At 40.3% G+C, this 10,714-nt stretch overlaps 1 pseudogene; it reads right to left on the bottom strand.

Moving 5' to 3' along the window:
- LOC102045552 overlaps positions 1-3,351 on the bottom strand; it is a 12,340-nt pseudogene extending 8,989 nt beyond the window's left edge.
- Positions 3,352-10,714: the final 7,363 nt, after the last annotated feature.

The raw sequence follows: 10,714 nt of genomic DNA, 5'->3' as shown, positions 1-10,714 counted from the left end.
GATCCATCTTGAAATGAAACCCCAGGCTTTTGATTCATATTGCTGAGCTTTCTTTTATTACTGTAATATTTTATAAAAAATCTACTGATTCCTTGCATATGCCTCTAGAGACTCTGAGTCTCTTTTGGACTCTGCTTTTGGTCGACCACATTCCTAGAAGCAAGTCAATTTACCTGTTCACAATTTATGTAGGAATCAAAGGCTCACAATCCTTGTTTAGCCTGCAAATAGTGCTTTAAATGATGGTCAGAAGAGGCATTATGTAGGTGTTCATGGTAATGAAGCCCTAGTAGTTATAATGGTAGTTGAAAAGGATAGAAATGTTAGTACTGAAGTAGCACTGAAGGTGAAGAGGAATTGAAAGTATTTCCTGTGGCTGTGTTCTTCCAACATGTACAATATTTGCCTTTCCCTTTCATCTACACATGTGAGATTTACCTTGATTGACATCTGACCATTTTTCATCATCATCAAAATGAGTATCTCAGCTACAGCTTTTTCCAGGTAGAAAAGCATGGGCCAGTACTCTACCTCTTCCATCGAAAGGAGATCCATCACCATGCTCTGCATTTGAAATAAATCAATGTCATCAGATGAGATCAGTTGTCATATTTAACTTTAGCAAGTAGAAGCATGCTCTTGGTTTATGCTAGTTTTGCTGGCTACCAATTGTTAAAAAAATCTTACAATGGCAGCAAGGTTGTGAAAATGAGAAGAGAGGCTTAGGGAAACACTCTCCAAATTCCTCGCTTAAGTTCAAATCTTGTATTTGATAGTTTGGTTTGCTGCATGTTTCAGGAAGAGCTGAGTATTTTTCCCTGAGCTTTTGTCAGAAGTGTGGTCCTGAGGTCACAATCAGGGATGATTTCAGAATAAATACTTAATGCTTGACAAGACTGTTGTTAATATCTTGTTGTTAATATCTGTTGTGAATATGTTTGATGCTGAAAAGTGCTGGGCAATATTAGTTGTAGACATTATCAATTGCACTGATTTTAGTATGGATGGTGATTTTGGATAGATAACCATGTTTCTGTAGAGATAAGTTCATTTATTCCCAGCCTTGAGGTCTGGTGTATTATCTGCTTCTGTCATAGTGCAGGTGGAATTTTCTCTTTCCTACCTTGAGAGCAAGAGCTGGATCAGAGTTGAACCAACTTGGAAAATTTCCCTCTCCCTCATAGTGAGTCTCTGACTTTACTGAGGAGTAGTTGGGAAATGAGATGCCATCCTGTGTCCTTTCTCCCAGACCATGTGGATGGCCCTTAGGGCACGACTAACACAGGCAGTAGAGACTTAATCCTAGTGTGTGACATGGAATTAAAACCCATTCCAGATTGAAGGATCACTTCTGCCTTTGACTGGGACGTGAGGTCACCTCTTTATGGCACCCTAATGTTCTTGCCATCAGTGACACACAGGCTTTGCACATTTTGGTGCTCATCTGCTTGCAGGCCAGATGCCTGATCTGCACTACCAGTCAGTGGTGCTCTAATGAGTATTGTCAATGGATCTAGAGAGCAAGCCAGACAAGCTTAAAGTAGGCATTTAGTGAGTCTAAGCTGTCAGTTTACATGCCAGGCACATGTTCAAGGTACATCCATAGACTACTCCAGATCACAGATGGATTTCTGAAGTGACTTCTGTTCACCCCACTTACCACACTTTGGCTGCTGCACCTTGGTGCAGTCTTGGGATGCAAGATACCATTCCTTCTAGAAACAAATCAACCAGAAGAGACTTTCTATGGCCAAACATAATGCACCCCAGCTGCCAAAGTGTGCTTATTCTGGGAACCAGGCTGGGTCTAGGCCTGAGTAAACCTGCCTTAAGCTGCTTGAATGCAGCCTAAGGAGGCTGGATCTTCAGAAGCTGCTAATTTGCTCTACAGAGCTCTTCTCTGTAGTTTGCACATTTTTATCAAGGCAAAAACACCTTGAACATCTAAGTTTAAGTGTCTCATTCTGGGGCCAAATTCTCCCTTCATTTCACATCTGTGACTCTGAAAGGATTTTTATAACTCTCTTATAGGAGTAAAATTGAACAATGGCATAGAAAGTTGGTGGCATGATATAAAGTAGATAAAATTTGTGGAGACTTTGATTTAATTCCAAACTCTTTGTTCTTCCTTAAAGCTATGGCTATAAAAATACATGCTTTGAGTAAAATATGGACCATTGTATGTTAAAAAGGACAGGTATTCTCACCACGACGTGCAAATCTAATCTCAATGTCTGCCAGGCCCGTGTCAACTTTTCGGAATTGCAGTGGAGTCACATCACTCCATACCATCAAGGCCCTCCTAACTGCATCATCCACTTTCCGTCTGGGTAGATCAGATGTATAACTGAGAATCCTGTCAGCAAAGAAAAACAGGTTAATTTCATTCAGGCTGTGAAGGAAACCCACCTAGTCAAATACAGAGCAATTCCCTTCAGAAAACCTGAAACATCACTTACTTGTAAGTTAAATGTGTTTTTTTCCATCTTGGAGTTCCAGGAAATGTTTGGTATTCTGCTACATCAGGCATACCACATCTGGGCATTATCATTATTCCTTCTGTTTCTTTGTCTAATTTTCCAGTTACAGTCAGGTGGAAAAACTTCTGCATTTCTTTAATCCTTTCTTCTATGCTTAGGTTTTGTGTTTTTGACAAAATTGGGAAGAATTTATCAAGATATCTCTGGAAGAGAAGAGGGAAAATACAGATTAATGTGTATATATGTGATATTTTGGTAATTGCATTTTACATTTGTTTGAATTGTTTCTTCATTCTGCATCATCCATTTCTAATTTTATTTGTATCTTTCCATTTCAATTTACCAAATTCTGCTCTCTCAGTAATAGAGATCAGCATATATAATAGAGATCAGCATATATAAAAAAGAATCGTAACAGCAATGAGACACTGTAAGTAAGAAATCCTGTCAAGTTACCACAATTTACTGAGCATTCAAATCTACAGCCTTCTAAAACAGCACACATAAAATTTTGGACTCCTTTTAAAAATTACATGCTCCCCTTTATTTACCAATTGGAACTTTGTCTCTTTTTAAAGTTAGCCTTAAGATGTTTAAGCTAGTCTGCAAGTTTAAACTGTTTTATATCACGTCTGCAAAAACTGTTGTTGTAATGCAAGACAAGGATAATACAAACAGGTAGGAAAGGAATGTAGAAATTGAATCAAAATCCTATTACTCACAATGTAGTATTGTTTCCCCCCATGTAACATACCTTTACTTTCTCAAGGTCTATGCTGCTCCATGATTCTGGTCTTGGTAGTAGTGGAAAAGCAGGAGTCTCAGGCAGGAAGATGAGAGCACAAAGCAGGAGGTAGTGCATGGTGCCCATCTTGATGAGGAGCCTTGCTGCAGCAGAAAGATTTTGACTTTCTGTCTGCCAAGACCAGAGCTAAAACCCTTATATAGATCCTGATAGCTCCAAGCAGCAATTACGCATGTGACTCACTTTTTGGTTCTGTTAGTGTAATGTCATCAATGCTTTAAGAAGTAAATGAAATCACCTTAAACAAATCTTTCTTGTAACTTCCCTGTTGATGTCACGTCACAGCTAGCAGCCAGCTTTGTCTCTCTCTTTTCATATTATTCCAGTAGTGAAACCACAGGGTCATAGGGAAATTCACTTTCTGTAACTTTATCGGTACAGTTACTGTGTAATCACTTCAGACTGTGCTTTTCCCATGTTCCTTATACACAAAGTTATTTTGCAAGAGCCTGTTGGCTGCCTGCCTGTATCAGTCTATGTAGAGACAGAGAGGAGATGGGTGCGAGCAGTGTCTCACTGAAACCACTGACATTACAGCACTACCCAGTTCAGTAAACTTTCGGAGGTTCTTGCAGTTCAGGAGACAGCTCTTTAAAAGCACCCTATAGAACTAGGACATCAGGTGCCTTTGTCCCTTTCCTTCCAAATGGGATGACCTATCAGAAGAATCTCTTCACATTTGAGAACTTGTTAGAGACTATAGCTTGCAAGAGTAGGTGAAAGCTCTCAGGGGAAAGAGAGGAGCTTTCCCTAAGAAATATGGAGCTATATTAGACCTCCTGCTGTACCAGTGCAACCTGAGAAAGCTGCATGAAGCACTGACAGAGCAGGGCAGCTGTAACCTCCCTGGCCCCCTGATACCAACACTGATCCCAGCTTCACTCTGCTAAATATCACTGGATAGCTTTGGGGCCTGGAAACACCAGTCCACAGACTGATTTATGATTTTTTTCTCAGGGTGTGCAGTTTTGTGACCATATTACCTCTAATCTGAAAGGAAATGTGCATAAATAGGAAAAGAAAGTTGATATTTCTCCCGCTAGGAGAGCTCTGTATGGCTATAGCTTAATGCGTATGGAAGTGTTTGTGGGTTATTAGCTTGTATCCAATGTACTTCTGACTGATGATCAGAAAGAATTTAATTTCAGAGAAAGATGATCTGTACCTCACACAGCTGAATTATACAGGAGAGGACTACAGTACACAGCAATGTCTGAATCAGCTGCTAAAGGAATGACGCTGTCACCTACTATTGAAAACAGCCTAGTTACTGACATGTGATCATTTCTGTGTGTTTTTGTACCTTTCAGAAAATCAATCCATGTCCAAATGTTTAGGCTTGATTAAAAACATCTAAACATTTTATTGCTAGGAGTAGGTTCACCTCCTTCTTCCTCAACAGCTGCCTTTATGTATGACTGTGTTAATAAAGTTGGATCTGGACCAGGTTCTGGGTTGCAGGACATGAGGATGTGTTTAAAACACTTTGAACTCTATGACTCCAGTGTGTGGGACTGGTTATTTCCTCATAGACACAAGGGGAATCTGAGGGCTTGAGAGCTGATGTTGAGCAACTTACATATATCTTTGACTGCGCTATGAGCAAAACTAAAAAGGAGAGTTTAAACACAAAAGCCTGATGAAAAGGGACAAGCTCTATGCTGTATTTCATTTTCTGCTGGAAGCTTGCCATTTCTAGTATTTTTTTTCTCATAAAAGTGAGAAGATTTTGAAGAACTTTAGGCTTCAATGGAAATGGAAATTCAAAATGAAAATCAAAACGGAACAGATTCTGTTTCTTTAGATTTAGCTGTGTGAATTTTGCAGACTTTATTGCTTTGTCTTGGTCTTGAATAATAAAAAATATTATGGGTCAGGAAAAATAATTTCCTGCACAAACATCATAGTCGTGTGACTTGTATTCAGCAGAGAACCTGTCTGTGTTGGAGTGTATGACCTGTGTAAACAAAGGTCAAGGAGATCTAAAGTAACACTGTAGAGATATTTAATAATAGAAATTGCTGTAAATTCCATTAAGAAGACTTACAACATTGCCATGGAAAAGTTTATGCTGTCACATTTTTGAGGATAGTAACCCTGCTGTAATCAAGAATGCTGCATAAAACTATGTCCTATGTGGAACTCATTGATAGACACCAGACCTTTTGAGTTATAGAGAAAAATACTTCAGTATAAAGTAATACCAGAGTCTCCTTTGAGCATGACTAGGATGAAAAAGTGAAGTAGAAATGAATGATTCAGTAGTGAGTGGTCACTGTCTTGGTCATTTGACTTGGGCAGAAGGCACCGCTGAATTCTGCCCAATCTGAATGCAGACAAGAGTTCATACAAGTCAAGAAGTGTTCAAAAATCTTTATTAGTGTTATGGATCTATCTGGGATAGATTAAATTTATTAATAGCACCATGTATGGTGCTCTACCCCCATGCTCTGGGTATTGGTGAAGAGTGTTCCCACAATGTGATGACTTTCTCTGCTCACACTTAGCTTTCACACTGTATGGAAGAGGCTGGGTGGAAAAGTGGCTGGGAAGGGGCACATCGAGGACAATTCACCGGAGTTCTCCAAAGGAATATTCCATATGATATAATGTCATGTTCATCAATAAAACTGAACTAGCATAAGAAGGAGGTGGAGTGAGGGTTGTCTTCCAAGGTGGTTATTGCCTGGAGGCTGGTTGGACATCAGTCTGTTTGCAGCAGGTGGTGAGCCTGTGCAACACTTCCCCCCACCTCCACCTCATCCTTTAATTTATTAAACTATCTGCACTTCCTAATCTCTCCCACTGTGCATGGGGAGCAAGCAAGTGGCTGTATGGGTGATTAGATGTTGGCTGGTTTTTACCCCCTATGGTGAATATCAAGCAAAAAATATTGCCAAAAATTCCTGAGAAATGTTTCATTTGGTTCACTTGTGAATTATGCAATATTGTATTTAAGGTCCTACCAAACAGGATAGACCTGTTTTCTTAGGATCTGCAGGACACATGATTGGTTTTGTTCTGTTATCTGGTTATTCAATTTGACTAACAAAAAATAAAATTCAAACATGGCAAATATCTTTGCAGAGCAAAATATTTTGTTTTCTGCATTGCAATTTCTGAAGCTAAGTCCTGCGAGGCACAATCTGATTCAGAATCTTCCTAGCTTCTGCAGTCCGTTTCCATAGATTTTACCCAAGGGCTCTCTCTGCAAAGGAATACCTTGGCACCTGTGATACAGGGCTGTGTATCATTTTTTCACGCTGTGTGATGGTAAAACCCTCCAGTCATTCCTGCCTGAGCACCAAGGTCATGCCAGGGCCCCTCGGCATTGCGTCAGCTCGTCTCAGGAGAAAGACAAGCCAGTTCTTCTCTCCTGTTTGGCTGGATCAAGCTGCATTGAGATATTTCTCAGCAAGATCCCACTGCTTTAGGGAAGGAAAGGCCCGAGGAAGGGATTAGATGTTCAGATTCAGCACAAACAATGTGATGACAACTAGCACATCTATGTCACTAATAGTTAAGCAATCAAACTTAACACATCTCAACTTGTGGATTTACCATCTTCTCACAGTGTCTAGAATTGCTTTGCTTTGTTTCTCTAATTACTTTGTATTTACAACAGTTTAATTGGGACATCTGGTGGGAAAAGATGCAAGTATAGAGATAAGTTTTTACAATAATAATCTTGAGCAACAAACCACAAGGGAAATAGCTTTCCTGTAAGTGTAACCTACCTGTGTGACCTTCAGACACCCTCAATTCTTTGATTTGTCTTATCCTTTGATAAGGAGTCTCTTTCCTCCAGCTAACAGACATGTGGATCTCTCAAAAATGTCTACATAATAATTCAATTTACTCCATTTAAGTAGAAGTCATAACCTTTAGCTGTATGCAGTCATTCTGTCTTCCAGAAGCAATGCACAGGACATGGAGAAGGGAAGAGGGCCAGAAGTCAGCCAGCTGCATTTCACTGCAGTGTGATTTGAAACCTTCCTGGGTAGGAAATGTTACATAACTTCCCATAGTCATCTTTCATTCATGAATTCACTTTTTGTAGTTGGCTGGCCCCATCCATTTTTATGTCTGTCTCAATACTTTACATGACTGAAACAAGATGTAAACTAGAACACTGCCTACATCTTGGCTTGACAAAACCGTATTACTTAGTGTGGGAACCCCCTAACTTAGCATTTGCACTAAGGCAATCTCAGACTGCCTGTAATCCTACAGCAGAACCCTGTGAATGAGCTGCAGAGTCCCACCTAAAACAGACTGAGCTTGTAGTGGTCTTCTCTGTCTGCAGACAGGCAGAGAAGCTGTGGCAGCATGGGAGGCATGCTGGGCTTGGCCTGTCCACACTGACTGTAACCCAAACTGAGGAGCAGCTGATGTCCACAGCTCCTCCTGACTCATCCCGATGATCTGCAAGGGTCTGTACATGCTGGGACAGCATGGTGAGTTTGGGCTTTGGTTATTGTGGAGAACAGGATTTGAGAGACAGGATAGACACTGCAGAACTTGACATCTGCTGAGTCTCATAGACTTGTATAAGTCTTTGGAAAATATGCTGGGAGTATAGATGACATCAACCAAAATTTTGCTTTTAGTCTGATTTGAAAAATCTTATTTCTATACAAAAATTCAATGGCCCTGAAATACCAAAGAGATTGATACAAGATTTCATTGCAAATTGACATGCAATAAAGCAAGTCCAGAGGAATTACAGGCTTACCTCCATGGTGTTATACACTAGTATAGAAGGTGTGAGATTGAATTTGAGTGTAGTCAGCATAAAATCAGTGCAGAAGGTTGATTTATTTCATGTGTATTGGAACTGAGATTCAGCCATGAGGATTGCAAAAGACCACAACCAGATGTGAACACAAGTGAAAAAGTTTGTACACCATTTCCCTGGAAGTTGTCAGGTTTCATCATGCTATTGTCGCTATTCAAATCATTCCTGATTCCCAGCACTGATTCATGTCTGGAAGCTGTTTGCCGCTCACCACTCCAGGTGTGGGACGGGTCCTTTTCTGTTGCCCTGTCTAGTTTCCAGTAACCGAGTAAAAAGACAATAACATCACTTTATTGGTAAAACTGATTGTATCATTGAGGTTCTCTTTCACCAAAAATTTCCTTCCTTGCACAGCCTTGCAGCTTCTGTGTCCCAGAAGCTTACACGTTACACTGAGTTTTCCAACATGGTGGATTTTGACTTTGGCACCATTAAAAAGCAATCCAACCATTAAAGACTGCACAACCAAATAAGGATTGTTAGCACTGGGATGGTGAGGAGTGAGTCACAAAGAAGCTTTGCTGATTTTAGAAAACTTTTTCGTGCAGCTGCTCACTAGCCTGAGTGGTTGCTTAACCAATCCCATTTGAGTAAACCAAAGTTTCTGCCTGTCCAAGGAGTTAAGTGGCTGTAGAGAGTGAAACAGTGAGTGCTGAGGCCTGGGTGCCTGTGTGGGAGGGGAATGTCCCAGACCAGCTCAGATGTGGTCCAGCAGGCTGAGCATCCTCAGTGGATTGCTCAGCACCATCCCAAAGGGATGCAGTTGGTTCATGCCTAGCTGATCCTAGTGTGAGCCCAAGTGCAACAAGTACAGATGGTTACAAGGCTGGAAACACACACCTGGTCCGGTGTGGAACACTTCTGGAGGCACACCCAGTACCCTGGCCCTTTAAAATCTAACTGACATCATTACATTTTCTCCAGAGGCAATTTTCACTGCCAGATGACTATGGCTGATCACAGGTCAGGAACAATAGTCTTTTGTATATGTTAATCCTTAATTATCCATTACATTAATGTGTAACAACAGGAGATTGCACGTTGCAAGAGGAGTCACTCCAGTCCTCATTCCATGTTCCAGAAATTTACTGTAAATCAAGTTTGCATTCTTACATAATGCAAGTTTACATTTTTATGAAAGAAGGAAACTAGCCTACTTGCCTATGTTTTTGGGGGTGTGTGTGTGTTAGTTTATTTGGTTTTGGTTTATTTCCTTTTTTTCTTCCTACAAAAGAGCAGCACCTTTGCAGGCAGAATTAATTTGTCCCAGCCTGCTGCCTTGGAAGTTGTCGTCAATTACTGTTCCGCAGAGGGTGGAAGGAGTTTGACTCCATCACACTAATAACAGATCCATGGCTGTGCCATGACAAGGCGGGGGGGGGAGGGGGGGAAGCAAATCCAGGATGCTTTACACAGTTGCAATACAGATGTTTTTCAGTAGTTTACAGTTAGTTGAGATTAATCGCTTGTGTGCAGCAAAACCAGCAGTGTTGCCTTAGGGATGTTCTCTCTGTCCAGGTCAGAGCAGGACACTGGACTGTATAGGCTGTTCTACCTGTTGTGCTGTGGATTCTGACAGCTTCCCAATTCCTGAGAAGAAATATATAATAATTTCAAAAATGTGAACATTTTTGGCAAGCAAGGGTGACTTTTCCCCCACTTAATATAGACAAAAGTGACAGATCTTTAAAGAGCAATCACATCATGTGCTTGGTGATACCAGTATTTGTAGAATTAATAGACTTAATTTCTTGCCTTATTATCATTGTTCCTTGTGAAGAAATAAAAATTTTTACTGTTCTGATTTCACTCAGGACATCTGACCTAAAACACTGAGGGCAGTTACATTAATTGCAAGAGAGAAGTGGGCTTCTGGAGAGCTCTGCCATGGTTTGCAGCACCTGCCCCCAGGCTTCAAAAAGCCCCTAAACCATATGTGCCAATCAAAATCTGCAGCTGATCATAAAACAGCTCTAGAGATGCCTAACAAGCCAAAGCTGTGAGCATTGTTGCATGAAAACAAAGTTCACATGCTTGTGCCAGAGGTCTTAAGGATGTAAATTTGGTTTAATGTTTGAGCAACTGTTTTCATGGTTATTGACAGCTTTTTCTGTTGGACCTGATGTATATCTGGCCTGTTCTATGACTTATAGTGTCTTCTTTACCTCTACAAAATTTGGCTCTGTTGCAGTCAGATATTTCTCATTATTCTTAATTTCTACATAATATTTTTATGAATTTATATGTGCCTTATTTCTTTGCAACTTTGTCTTGTAATAGGAGCTTGAACTGAGGAGAAACATGTGAAATTAGAAGATATGGCTATTTACTTATTTTTTATAGAGTGCATATATGCTAGCAGGCTGTTCACACCATGTAATTCTATAGTGGCGCAACCCTATCTTGCAAGTCAAGTGTAAGAGAAGAATACAGAAAGAAGTTCTGTCATTAAGGACTCTATATGTAAGGGCAAATGAAATGGGTAGATTTTAATGCTATGAATGGAAGAAAGGGTGTCATGAGTATACATCAGGATGGCAAAACACTTTTCATATGGTGAACAAGCAGGAAATGAATACACTCAGCAGCTAAGGGGATATTATGCTACTTGAACGATGAGATTTTATGGTT

This window comes from Geospiza fortis, unplaced genomic scaffold (genome assembly GCF_000277835.1).
Source record: "Geospiza fortis unplaced genomic scaffold, GeoFor_1.0 scaffold16, whole genome shotgun sequence".
Classification (NCBI taxonomy): Eukaryota; Metazoa; Chordata; class Aves; order Passeriformes; family Thraupidae; genus Geospiza; species Geospiza fortis.
The sequence above is the reverse complement of the archived record's forward strand: the minus strand, read 5'-3'. Positions and strand labels throughout refer to the sequence as shown.